Source organism: Hyla sarda, chromosome 12 (assembly GCF_029499605.1).
Source record: "Hyla sarda isolate aHylSar1 chromosome 12, aHylSar1.hap1, whole genome shotgun sequence".
Lineage (NCBI taxonomy): Eukaryota > Metazoa > Chordata > Amphibia > Anura > Hylidae > Hyla > Hyla sarda.
The window spans coordinates 33329739-33344490 of record NC_079200.1 but is presented as its reverse complement, the minus strand read 5'-3'; positions in this window follow the sequence as shown (position 1 = coordinate 33344490).

Below are 14752 nucleotides of genomic sequence, written 5' to 3'. Positions count from 1 at the left end.
GCGTGCCGTCTACTGCTCGTGCTCCTCGATCAGAGCCAGGGCCCAATCCGGAGATTGCGGGACACCCCAGCGGTCGGACCCCTCCTGCGATCAGCTACTTATCCCCTATACACAGGATAGGGGATAAGTGCATTTTGGCTGCAGTACCCCTTTAATTCAATGTGCAGTAAATTTTAGCAGTAAGGCTAGGTTCAGACTACGAATTTCTGCCAGCAATTTCGCTTTGAAATTGCAGGCGGAAATTCCGCTTGCTAAAATGTATAGTGTAGTGAATGATTTTCCGTTCCCAAATTCACACTTTGGAATTTGTGAAGCGGAATTTGTGAACGGAAAATCCGCTTGGAAATTTCCGCCTGAAGAAAGGCGTTGTTCTTTCTTCAGGCGGAAATCCGCACGGAACACATTGTAGTCTATTGGAGACTGCAGTGTCCGTGTGGTCCTAGCGCCGACTGATTCAGTCAGCGCTGGCCGCACTCGGAATCTCCGGGCGGAAATTTTCTGCCCGGAGATTCCGTAGTCTGAACCTAGCCTAATAGCAGAATTTTCAGGCGAATTTCCGCATGGAAATTGCGCCATGTGAACATAGCCTTATGGGGGATAGATGCAGGAAAACCATACAAACTTGGTATAATGAAAACATCTATATAAACATCAGAAGTGCTGCCTACTATGGGTAAACAAAATAAACAGAGTGTGAAAAAGCCGTAAATAAATAAATAAATTTACTGGACAATGTGATCACGAGCGAGGAAGCATGCGAACACCGGGTTTTTGCATGATAAATTTAGCAATATTGTCTGTATGTTGTAAAAGGGGAAAAAAAACAATGTTTTGGGACATAAAATTGACTCGAAAGGGAAATATATACATTTGTTTTTGTTTTATTCCTTTAAAAAAAAAAAGAAAAAAAACTAAACAAAAAAAACAAAAAGAAAATCTGTCTATCTGAGCATGGTTAATATTTGTGAAATGTTCAAGGCCTCTCAAAGCGTCTCTCTTCTCAGTGATTCTGGGTAATGATGTCATTTTGTACAGTCGATGCTACAACTGTAGAATATAGCTCTATGTATAAATATATGGATGCCATAAATATTCTGTGAAAAAAAAAATTCATGTGTTTTTTCTTTTGTGTGAAAATTTTAAGATTTCAGTTTTAGGTTGTTTTTTTTATTATTATTTTTTGCCTTAACAGGTTAAATAAATACTCGGCATTCCTGTGAAAACTTGTGCTGGTGGGGCGATCAGGTTAGATACATTTTTACATGCCCTTATGAATGTTCTTGTTGGTATGTAGTGGTCTCCAAACAGTGGACCTCCAGCTGTTGCAAAACTACAGCTCCCAGCATATACATTACATATTATACATACCGTATATACTCGAGTATAAGCCGACCCGAATATAAGCCAAGGCCCCTAATTTCAGCCTATAAGCCTAGGGTGGGAAATACATCATCCCCCCATGTCATCATCCAGACCCCCGTCATTAACACCCCCGTCATCATCCCCCCCTTCATCATCACCGACTGTCATCATCGCCCTGTCATCATCATCCTGTCATCATCCCCCCTTCATCATCACCGCCTGTCATCATCCCACTCCCCCCCCCTTCATCATCACCGCCTGTCAATCCAGTGGTCTTCAACCTGCGGTCCTCCAGATGTTGTAAAACTACAACTCCCAGCATGCACGGACAGCCATCGGCTGTCCGGGCATGCTGGGAGTTGTAGTTTTGAAACATCTGGAGGTCCGCAGGTTGAAGACCACTGCGAGCTTCGTCATCAACCAGACCCCCCTTTAGTTTTCTACTCACCTCCCCTCGTTGGGAAGGAAGGGTGAGCTGGTCCGGGCCATCTATGCTGCAGGGACCGTCTGGTGGGGAGGATTAGTCGTTCCGGGCTGTCCATCTTCACCGGGGGGGGGGCCCTCTTCTCCGCTCCGGTCCTGGACTAGTGACGTTGCCTTGACAACAACGCACAGGGACGTTCATGCGCAGGGACGAATGTCCCTGTGCGTCGCCGTCAGGGCAACGTAACTAGTCTGGGGCCGGGTCCGGAGCAGAGAAGAGGGCCCCCCCGGTGAAGATGGACAGCCTGGAACGACTAAACCTCCCCACCGGACGGTCCCTGCAGCATAGATGGCCCGGACCAGCTCGCCCTTCCTTCCCACTGAGGGGAGGGGAGTAGAAAACTAAAGGGGGGTCTGGATGATGACGATGGCCGCAGTGGTCTTCAACCTGCGGACCTCAAGATGTTTCAAAACTATAACTCCCAGCATGCCTGGAAATGCCTGTCCGTGCATGCTGGCAGTTGTAGTTTTGCAACATCTGGAGGTCCGCAGGTTGAAGGCCACTGAGAAGGGATTGACAGGCGGAGAGTTCACTAGAGTAGAAGCCAAGGGGGCTGTTTTCAGCAGGAAAAATCGTGCTGAAAAACTCGGCTTATACTCGAGTATATACGGTACTATACAGTGACTCACATACTTAAAGGGGTATTCCAGGGAAAAAAAAATGTATATCAACTGGCTCCAGAAAGTTAAATAGATTTGTAAATTACTTCTATTAAAAAATCTAATCCTTCCAATAATTATCAGCTGCTGAAGTTGAGTTGTTCTTTTCTGTCTGGCAACAGTGCTCTCTGCTGACATCTCTGCCTGTCTCGGGAACTAGAAGAGTAGAAGAGGTTTGCTATGGGGATTTGCTTCTACTCTGGACAGTTCCCGAGACAGGTGTCATCAGAGAGCACTTAGACAGAAAAGAACAACTCAACTTCAGCAGCTCATAAGTACTGAAAGGATTAAGATTTTTTTAATAGAAGTAATTTACAAATTTATTTAACTTTCTAGAGGCAGTTGATATATATAAAAAAAAGTTTTGTAAATTACTTATATATAAAAATCTTAATCCTTCCAGTACTTATCAGCTGCTGTAAGTGCCACAGGAAGTTGTGTAGTTCTTTCCAGTTTGACCACAGTGCTCTATGCTGCCACCTCTGTCCATATCAAGAACTGTCTAAAGTAGGAGCAAAACCCCATAGTAAACCGATCCTAAGATTTTTATATAGAAGTAATTTACAAATCTGTATAACTTTCTGGCACCAGTTGATTGTGCTGCAGTTCTGTTCTTTACCGTTTAACATAGCGCAAGAGATTGCGGCCATATTGGGGGCTAAGGAGAACTGTCTTTAGGCACCAGGTCATAGAAGTTCTATAACAGTATATATATTAAAAGAAAAAAAAAGGGGGCAGACAATTTTTCTAAGGTAGGAACAGCCTCAAGACATCCCACCAGGGAGTCAGGAACACCATTTTCTCTTAAAGGGGTTTTAAATCAACTGGTGCCAGAAAGTTAAACAGATTTGTAAATTACTTATATTAAAAAATCTTAATCCTTCCAGTACTTATTAGCTACTGAATACTACAAATGAAATTATATTCTTTTTGTAACACAGAGCTCTCTGCTGACATCACAAGCACAGTTCTCTCTGCTGACATCTCTGTCCATTTTAGGAACTGTCCAGAGCAGCATATATTTTCTATGGGGATTTTCTCCTACTCTGGACAGTTCTTAAAATGGACAGAGATGTCAGCAGAGAGCACTGTGCTTGTGATGACAGCAGAGAGCTCTGTGTTCCAAAAAGAAAATAATTTCCTCTGTAGCATTCAGCAGCTAATAAGTACTGGAAGGATTAAGATTTTTTAATAGAAGTAATTTACAAATCTGTTTAACTTTCTGGCACCAGTTGATAAAAAAAAAAAGTTTTCCACCGGAGTACCCCTTTAACCTCTTAAGGACCCTGTGACTGAAATCACAGAAATGGCACTTGTGAATCGCTGCGATTCCGGTGATGCGGGTCACTGGTGACCCGCTGACCCGGAGATACAAGGTGATTGGGGGTGAAGGATACACCCCCAATCACCTCCTCTATCTATGGGGAGGTGGTGATTTCGTCACCCCCCCAGGATCGCTGCTATTGGCAGCCAATAGCAGCCGGCAGGGGAGGGGTTAACAGCATCCTCCTGCAGCTCCCGCCGCTGGCTGAGTTCAGTTAGTGGTCAGAGCTGCTGGAGGAAGCCAGGGACCCCCCCTCTGCTGAGATTGGAGCCCCCACAGAAGACAAGAAGCCCCCTATAGATCAGGGAAAGGTAGGGTGAAAAGTAAAAAAAAAAGTTTAAAAAAATCCCCCCCCCGACCCCCTAATAGGTCCCCAAGGGTCCGCCACAATTTTTCAGCATGACCCGGGCCCTATTAGGGGTTCAGGGCACTGCATTTGGCCCCCCATTTTTTTGGGGCCGCAGCGCTTCCCCCCCATACAGTTATAGTTACACCAATCACACACAGTATGTACTCTCCCCCCCCCACACACACACACACACACCCTCCCCCCCCAACATCACCACCGCCCGCCATAGTAGAAAAAAGGCGATAGCTCGCCAGGCATTTTTGGCAGCAGAGGCATACGCTATTCTTGCCTCCGACTCCGAATCTGCCAGTGAGGACGATGAAGATCCTACATTCCTGTGTTCTTCATCGTACTCCTCATCATCTAGTAGTGATGAGACACCTGTATGGCCGCCGCCAGGCGAAGCCACGCACCCCCCATGATATTGGCCCAGTGGCCGGCACTAGTACAAGCGACAATGTCGCTGGTACTAGGAGTCTGACCCCTCAGACAAGTTTACCGGAGCCCCCTTCCGGTGAACCTGTTTGGAGACCCCCAGAGGGTTATCAGCCACGGGTTCTGGAGTTTGTTGGTGACTCCGGAATCCGGATTGACAATTCACTACTGGAGCGGGGACATCCTATACAAAACCCCGCTTTACAGTAAGGTCATGATACGGAAGCGGTTCGAGGCCATTCGGAAATGCCTCCATTATGCAGATAATGAGGCATGTCCACCCCGAAGTGATCCCGCCCATGACCGGCTTTACAAAGTGAGGCCAATCATCGATCACTTAGGGGCCAAATTTTTGGAGGCCTACGTACCGCTCAGGGAGCTCTCGGTTGATGATTCTCTTATCAGTTTTCAGGGGAGACTCATCTTCCGCCAGTATATTCCCTTGAAGCGGGCGTGGTGTGGCGTGAAGCTCTATAAACTTTGTGAGAGTACCTCCGGGTACACTTACAAGTTTAGAGTGTATGAGGGATGAGATTCCGGTATTGAACCCCCAAATTGTCTCCCCACTCTGGGTGTTAGCAGGAAACTCATTTGGGACCTTATGCACCCATTGCTGGATAAGGGTTACCACGTGTACGTGGACAACTTTTATACCAGCATCCCTCTCTTCACATCCCTTGCCGCCAGATCGACGTCCGCTTGTGGGACCGTGCGGAAAAGCCAGAGAGGCCTCCCTCTAAATTTGATCCAGACACCTATTCCCAAGGTTGAGTCCCGTGCCCTGACCCATGATAACCTGTTGTTGGTGAAGTATAAGGATAAGAGGGATGTCCTTATGCTCACCACTATTCATGGTAATGGCAGCTCACCTGTCCCTGTGCGAGGTACCACAACACCGGTCCTCAAGCCCGATTGTATTCTGGACTACAATTAGTATATGGGGGAGTTGATCTCTCTGATCAAGTCCTCAAGCCATACATGGCCATGCGCAAAACACGGGTATGGTACAAAAAAGTTGCGGTCTACATGGTACAGGTTGCCATGTACAATGCTTTTGTACTGTCCCAGCACGCTGGCAACACAGAGACATTCCTCCAGTACCAAGAAGAAGTCCTAAAGGTCCTGATCTTTGCTGACCGGGAAAGAGCAGGCCGGAGTTCCGAAGGAACTGGAGTTATAGGTGCCAGGATCGTCCCAGGCCAACACTTTCCAGGTGAAGTCCCCCACACTGGAAAGAAGGGACGATCCCAGAAAAAATGCAGAGTGTGTAACAGGAGGGGGATACGGAAGGACACCACTACTCAGTGTGACACTTGCCCCAATCATCCGGGCCTCTGCATTAAGGATTGCTTCAGGGAGTATCACACTTCCATGCAGTACTAAATTTTCCCTTCTCATTTTAATTTTCCATAATTTGACCCCAATCTACCTAGTCCAGAGTACATTGTAAATTTTAACCCCATAAACCACTAAATTGCCCAAAATAATGTTTCATCTAAAAAATAAAAAAAAAAACTGATAAGACCTCTGGGGGTATTTAAAAAAAAAAATGGGTCATGAGTCACTGAGTCACTATCATTGGGGACTTTTTATGTTGTCTCAAATGCGCAGCGCTCTCTCTCCACCTTAGCTGGGTGCGCATTTGAGGCAACAGGTTAGGGATGGCCGCACACATCACATTCCCAGAATTTGGGGCGGGCATACTTTTTAGTTTTGGCTATGCTCTGGGTTATCATTCTGGGAACATAATCTGTATTATAATTTTATGTCCCACTGTACCTCGTTTTAGTTACTTAGTGTACCACAGTTATTTTCCCCATGTAATGCCCCTTGAGGGGGGGTCCCACTGTTCTGGCTCCATAGGAGAAAGCCAAAGCTCAAGGACCCTGACTGATCTCCGGCACCTCTGAGACCGGTGGGCACGCTGTTTACGCCAAGACATGAGGTATGTCCTTACTCCAAAGAAATGTATTTACAAACTTACGGTGACATTTTCTCCTTTTACCACTTGTGAAAATGAAAAATTTGGGGTAACCCCAGCATTTTAGGGTAAAAAAATAAAAATTTTCATTTTCACATCCCACTTCATGAATATTTATCAAACACCTGTGGGGGGGTTAAGGCTCACTGTACCCCTTGTTACGTTCCATGAGGGGTGTACTTTCCAAAATAGTATGCCATGTGTTTTTTTTTTTGCTGTCCTGGCATCATAGGGGCTTCCTAAATGCGATATGCCCTCCCATTTCAGCAACATTTGCAAATGTGACTCCTTCTCTTCTGAGCATTGTAGTGCGCCCGAAGTGCACTTGACGTCCCCACATGGGGTATTTCCATACTCAGAAAAGATGGGGTTGCACATTTTGGGGGGCATTTCTCTTATTACCCCTTGTAAAAAAAACAGCATTTTAGTGGAAAATAAGAATAAAAAAATCGCATTTACAAATCCAAAGTCGTCAAAAACCTGGGGGGTGTTAAGGCTCCCTATACCCCTTGTTATGTTCCTTGAGGGGTGTAGTTTCCAAAATAGTATGCCATGTGTTTTTTTTTTTTTTTGCTGTCCTGGCACCATAGGGGCTTCCTAAATGCGATAGCACTTAGCACAGAGCACTTGATGTCCACACATGGGGTATTTCCATACTCAGAAGAGATAGGGTTACAAATTTTGGGGGGGCATTTTCTCCTATTACCCCTTGTAAAAATGTAAAATTTTGGGGAAAACCAGCATTTTAGTGAGAAAAAAAATCATTTACACATCCAACTTTAACGAAAAGTTGTGAAACACCTGTGGGGTGTTAAGGCTCACTGTACCCCTTGTTACGTTCCTTGAGGGGTGTAGTTTCCAAAATGGTATGCCATGTGTTTTTTTTTTTTGCTGTCCTGGAACCATAGGGGCTTCCTAAATGGGACATGCCCCCCAAAAACCATTTCAGCTAAATTTGCAAAAGTCAAATGTGACTCCTTCTCTTCTGAGCATTGTAGTGCACTAGCAGAGCACTTGACGTCCACATATGTGGTGTTTACATACTCAAAAGAGATGGAGTTACAAATTTTGGGGGCATTTTCTCCTATTACCCCTTGTAAAAATGTAAAATTTGGGGGAAATCTAGCATTTTAGGGAAAAAAAAAATTATTTACACATCTAAATTTAATGAAAAGTTGTGAAACACCTGTGGGGTGTTAAGGCTCACTGTACCCCTTGTTACGGTCCTTGAGGGGTGTAGTTTACAAAGTAGTATGCCATGTTTTTGTTTGTTTTTTTGCTGTTCTGGCACCATAGGGGCTTCCTAAATGTGACATGCCCCCCAAAAACCATTTCAGAAAAACTAACTCTCCAAAATCCCACTGTCGCTCCTTCCCTTCTGAGCCCTCTACTGTGCCCGCCGAACAGTTGACATACACATATGAGGTATTGCCTTACTCGGGAGAAATTGGGTTACACATTTTAGGAAGATTTCTCTCCTTTCACCCCTTGTAAAAATTCAAAAACTCGGTCTACAAGAACATGCCAGTGTAAAAAATGAAGATTTAGAATTTTCTCCTTCAATTTGCTGCTATTCCTGTGAAACACCTAAACGGTTAACAAACCTTTTGAATGTCATTTTGAATACTTTGAGGGGTGCAGTTTTCATAATGGGGTCATTTGTGGGGTATTTCTAATATGAAGGCCCTTCAAATCCACTTCAAAACAGAACTGGTCCCTGAAAAATTTTGATTTTGCTAATTTTGTGAAAAATTTGAAAATTGCTACTATACTTTGAAGCCCTCTGATGTCTTCTAAAGTAAAAACATTTTAAGATGGAAACATAACGTAGACATATTGGGGGAGATTTATCATGTGTGTCTAATTTAAGTCTGTGTTTAGAGCAGTGCATGTGTTAGACATCGGTCTAATTTGCGCCAAATTTACCAAAAGTCGCACGGACTTTGTTAAATTTGTCGCAAGATCTTCCCTCCTCCTTCCCTGGTCTAGATTAGACAGAGCGTATATCACTCACACCCTCTCCAACTACAGAAGCTGCCTTGTTAGTTTAACTCAGGTAGGTACTCCTTATATAGGGAATTTGGCTGTTCCCCCTTGCTTTCTTAATCCTGTACGCTTCAGCTAATCAAACTACGTGCATTTTCATTTTATTGCACCTTTTTGAAAGCAGATGTTTGCTGTCTTGCCTCATGGAGCCCTCTGTAACCCCCTCACCTGATGACTTTCCTCCACTGGCTCCCCTTTCTGGCCAGGAGGAATCTGTTATTGGCAGCAGAAAGCGTAAACTCAAGTCCAAAAATTTCTCCCAGTGCGAAACGGAAATTTTAGCTGAAGAGGTTTGTTTTTTCTCTTTATTTTATTATTTAGTTTTTTTTTTCTTTTTTGTTTTTTTTGCCATTCGTACGTTCTGACCTATGGTGCTGTGGACAGTTCCTATTACGGCCAACAGATGTCAGCAGAGAACAATGTGGTAAAAATGTGAACAATGCAAATCTTGAAAGGCAAAAGGAAAGGTTTTACTCTGTATTATCCATCTGCTCTAAATTCCTAGAAGGGTTAATTTATTAACGAAAACTAGATTTAACAATATGTTTGACTTACAGGGAACATTTGATTTTCAATTTTATAAAAGTTCACACCAGAGTAACCCTTTAACATTCCATTGACAATTAAGGTTAACAAAAAAAAAACATTTGTCCAATTTTTTATTTGACATTTATAGTTTTTAGGGTACGAGATGAAACACTGTTTAATGAAGATGATGTTAGTTATAATTTCGGCTATAAATATAGGACAGCGCAAAAAGAAGACATGTTAATTTATGTTTTTACATCCATACTGTTGGAGTTACCTTTGTAATGCAGAAAAATTACAATTAAACATGGTTTATTGCAATGCATTAATTGGACTTTATTTTAACAAATTCAATATAATGAACTTTGAAAAAGGAGATGGAAACAAGGAAACTGAGGTCAAAATCCTTACATTTGAAAGCAAAAACATTACTGCTCAGGTATGGCAGAAAGTAACAACCAAACGAAAAATAAAAGGGGATGAGGCACAAAATTAAAAAGTAAATGGACAATGTTAAAAAAAAAAAATGTGGTTGCAGAGCGACAACACAGAATATATGCATGCATTACCGTATTTTTCGCCGTATAAGACGCACTTTTTCTTCCCCAAAACTGGGAGGGGAAAAGTTGGTGCGTCTTATACGGCAAATGCACATTAAAACCCTGTCCTATCGCAGCGGTCCCTGCGGCCATCAACGTCCGGGACCCGCGGCTAATACAGGACATCACCGCTCGCGGTGATGCCCTGTATTAACCCTTCAGACGCGGCGATCAAAGCTGACCGCCGCGTCTGAAGCGAAAGTGAAACTAACTCGGCTGCTCAGTCGGGCTGTTCGGGACCGCCGCGGTGAAATCGCGGTGTCCCGAACAGCTTACAGGACACCGGGACGGACCTTACCTGCCTCCTTGGTGTCCGATCGGCGAATGACTGCTCCGTGCTGGGATCCCCTGCATGGCTGGCGCTCTACGTCGTCATCACGTCGTCGCGCACGCCGTCCCATCATCCAATAGGAGCGGCGTGCGTAGTGACGTGATGGCGGCGACGGAGAGGGAGGATACCGGGCAGCAGAGACGTTCCGGAGCAACGGGGACACGGCGACAGCGATGGAGGACGACATCCAGGGCAGCGGTGACGAGTCCGGAGCGGTGGGGACACGTGAGTACTACCTCCTATACCAGTGGTCTTCAACCTGCGGACCTCCAGATGTTGCAAAGCTACAACTCCCAGCATGCCAGGACAGCCAACGGCTATACTTTACATTGTATCTGGTTCAGAATCTTTTTTTTTTCTAGATTTTCCTCCTTTAAAATTGGGTGCGTCTTATATACCGGAGAGTCTTATATGGCGAAAAATACGGTATTTGCTTATCTCCTTGGTGTTGCACTGTCAAACAGCTTGTAGGACCTACAAAATTATACTTGGGAAGAAAATTCCGCCAGGTTTGCCTTGGTCTGAAGTTTCCGCGTATATAGGCGATTTGCGACTGTCGCATACGAGGTTTGCGAATGTCGCACATGATAAATACATGACTATGTACAAAGTCAGTCTATTTTAGACATTTATGCTTTCGAGGAACAGAAAAGTTCTAAACCATTTGTCACAGAAAAGTCGCAAAAAAATAGACAGCGACAAACCATGCGACAAATTTAGACGAGAAAAAAGAGTCTAAACAGCTTAGTAAATCTCCCCCATTGTATATGTGAATCAATATATAATTTATAATTTTTCACCAAGAAATTATGCAAGTATGGACAAAATTTTACCACTACCATAAAGTAGAATATGTCACAAAAAAACTGTCTCGGAATCAGAATGAAAGGTAAAAGCATCCCAGAGTTATTAATGCTTAAAGTGACAGTGGTCAGATGTGCAAAAAATGGCCGGGTCCTACAGTGAAAATTGGCTGGGTCCTTAAGGGGTTAAACTGCTGTTAGAGAGATCCGCTGTAAGGCTGGGTTCACACACACAAGGAGATTTATCAAAATCTGTCCAGAGGAAAAGTTGCTGAGTTGCCCATAGCAACCAATTAGATGTTTCTTTCATTTTTCAGAGGTCATTTCAAAAATGAAAGAAGCGATCTGATTGGTTGCTATGGGCAACTCAGCAACTTTTCCTCTGGACAGGTTTTGATAAATCTCCCCCGTAGTGTTTTGGTCAGAATTTTTTGTGAAAAAAACAGGAATGGACCAGATCCAGAGAAAAACTATATTTGGGTCCTAAACACAGAAAAAGATGCAAATCTTTCACTTTTGCTTTAGGCCAAAATACTGACCAAAATTCTATATGTGTTACCCAGCCTTATATTGGCCAAAATACCAACATATGGTTCATAAATGTAACTGGATGTTTTGAAGTTTTCAGGAAACTTGGAACCCACAAAAACTTGGAGGACAGCGCTGGTCTACAGGACAGGTAGGCGATCTGTAGATCAAAAATTGAAATCATATTGTGATCACATTGTTACAATCTTCTATTTGGGTAGACACCATGGGTGCGTTTTTTGCATCCAAAGTCCCAGTGATGTAAAAAAAAAAAAAAAAATAGCGGGAGAAATACTTAGTGCTTTCTCTCCCGGCTCTGTGTCTTCAAACCTTGACTGACTTACAATCTAAGTCAATGGGGCAATCAAGGTCTTATAGACATAGAGCAGAGAGAGGAGCACGCAGCTGTGCCATGGCGGACAGAAAAGGAATTTGACATAAGACTGGTACACTTTAAGCCAATATTTTTGCATCAGTAATATGGTCGGGTTTTCATGAGGAGCCAATCGACCTGCACCTCAATAGTTTGTCCTCAGTAAGAATCAGACCTATTATCTTGGTGTTGACTAAAGTAACAAAAAGATGATACTGTTATATCTACTGGTCATTTGTTCTTCATGATTGTTTATTTATTTTTTGGAGTGCCCTTAGTTCCAGACATCTCCACACATATGGGATTATAATGCATAGAACACAAACAGAAGTGCAGCGAACATGAAACAGTAATGATAGACTGATATAGGGGGAGAGGATTCCTGCCCAAGTCCTGCCCGTGAGGGCTCACAAATTTGAGGTGTATTCATGACCACTAGTGCACTGGTGGTGAAGAATAACTGCATTATTGGTAAGATCCCTTATGTAAAGGATCCATTAACCTGAAAGGAGATGTCCGGTGCTCACTTTTCTTATTTTATCCGTTCCGGGCTGAAAAATAAAAGAAAAATGTTTTCTCTTACCTGCCTAGGCTCCCCCGGTGCTTCAGTACAGGTGTTCGGTCCCCGGGCTGTATTCTTCTTACTTCCGGTTAGCCCGGCACGTCACACGGAGCTTCAACCTATCACTGGCCGCAGCGATGTCCCGCCTTGGCCAGTGATAGGCTGAAGCTCCGTGTGACGTGCCGGGCTAACAGGAAGTAAGAAGAATACAGCCCGGGGACCGAACACCTGTACCGGAGCACCGGGGGAGCGTAGGCAGGCAAGAGAAAGCTTATTTTCTTTTTTTTTTGCAGCCCGGAACGGATACAATAAGAAAAGTGAGCACCGGACATGTCCTTGAAGTAATATAGGGCGTCTTACTTTGTCTTGACTGGATCCATAAGTAGCACTTACACTATACGGACTGGATGCACTCTAGTTTTTCCCCAAAAAATATTTTGCCCCTACCTGGGTTGTATTACGGTCATCTGAATGTGGCCTGACTATGACTGTACGGAATGGCAAGGGCTTTGTGAGGCAGAACTGATCGATGTGTTAATGCAACGCTCCAGCAATAAATGGTAGATCAGTCTCTGGTGAGGGCATGTCACCTAGTCTAAGAAAAATCAGCACTGTGTGTAGACTTTCAGTCTAAAGGGGTGCTCTGCCCATCAAGGTCCGACTCATGACCACTTGTCAGATACATCAAGGTAAGAAGAAAATGGACCCGGCACTACCAGAATTAAAGGCTACTGGCACTCTTTGCATCCGAGGGGGCTGCGGGGCTAGCTAGAGGGTTGCCTATAGTGGTGCGTCTCCAGAAACAGAAGGATAAAAGTTCAAATGAAGACAAAGAAAGAGGATCGCACTCACCAGGAATTCAACTCTTTATTCCGTCACCGGTACGTAAGGCATATACATAAGTGGAGGCGGGGGGGGGGGGGGCAGGAGCTCCGGAACAAGTTGTTTCACGCCTGTTTGGCGCTTCCTCAAGCCGGTGAATTCACCGGCTTGAGGAAGCGCCAAACAGGTGTGAAACAACTTGTTCCGGAGCTCCTGCGCCCCCCCCCCCCCCCCGCCTCCACTTATGTATATGCCTTACGTATCGGTGACGGAATAAAGAGTTGAATTCCTGATGAGTGCGATCCTCTTTCTTTGTCTTCATTTGAACTTGTCAGATACAAGTGATCCCTCAACCTACAATGGCCTCAACATACAATAGTTTCAACATACAATGGTCTTTTCTGGTCCATTGTAACTTGTAACCAGACTCAACATACAATACTACAGACAGTCCAGATCTGTGAAACATGTTAATGGCTGGAAGAACCGACCAATCAGAATGGGCATTTTACTGGTAAAACCCCTGTATTACTGAAGCGCATGCACTGACTGATGTCTGGTAGCGTCCCCTACAGTACAGGGAGGTATTACATGTTCTGTACTCTTTACCTGTGCCAGGGTTACCTGCTCCTATGGACACCAGGTGAGGGCGGCTCCATGTTAATTTTTCTAGGACCCCGAAGGACCCCGAAGAAGCTCCTGTCCTCTACATAGACCAGTGTTTCCCAAGCAGGGTGCCCCCAGCTGTTGCAAAACTACAACTCCCAGCATGCCCGGACAGCCTTTGGCTGTCCGGGCATGCTGGGAGTTGTAGTTTTGCAACAGCTGGAGGCTCCCTGCTTGGGAAACACTGAAATAGACAGTGATTACAGCTCCCAGCAGATCTTTCTTACTTTTATATGTAAGGATTTGCTTTATCTCTATTAGTTATCTACTTATTTCTCTTTAATCCTCACTTTTTCCTATTTTTGGATGACATTTTGGTGACTTCAGAACCAATTACCAGGTTTCCATAGAGTTATTGTCTCAACATACAATGGTTTCAACGTACAATGGTCGTCCTGGAACCAATTAATATTGTAACTTGAGGGGACCACTGTACATCCAAAGGCAGAAAAGTGCTGCTCCAGTACGATGCAAAACAGTATTTTATTCGCCCATCCATGTTACGTAAGTGCGACGTTTCAGCCTCACCATGAGGCCTTTCTCAAGCCTGAGGATACAGACCACAGATTCAGGCCCTGCACGCGGTGTAGCACAGTGTATCAGATAAAGGAGCACTCCATAAAAAAACGTGTATGAAAGTAGTAGTACACAATATAGCTTCATAAATGGCCTAATAACATACCGTAAACTCTTTCTGAAATATTTGATGTTAAACAAGGGGCAGGTGACTTTTTTTGGTGTCTCCATCTGTCCTAATAATTTTCCTTTATCAGAATATTGATATATTTCTCTCTGGGCTTACTGATAACTGTTTGTATCATAAAATTGTTGTGGTCTTCTATTTAAGTTAAAGGGGTACTCCGGCGCTAAGACATCTTATCCCCTATCCAAAGGATAGGG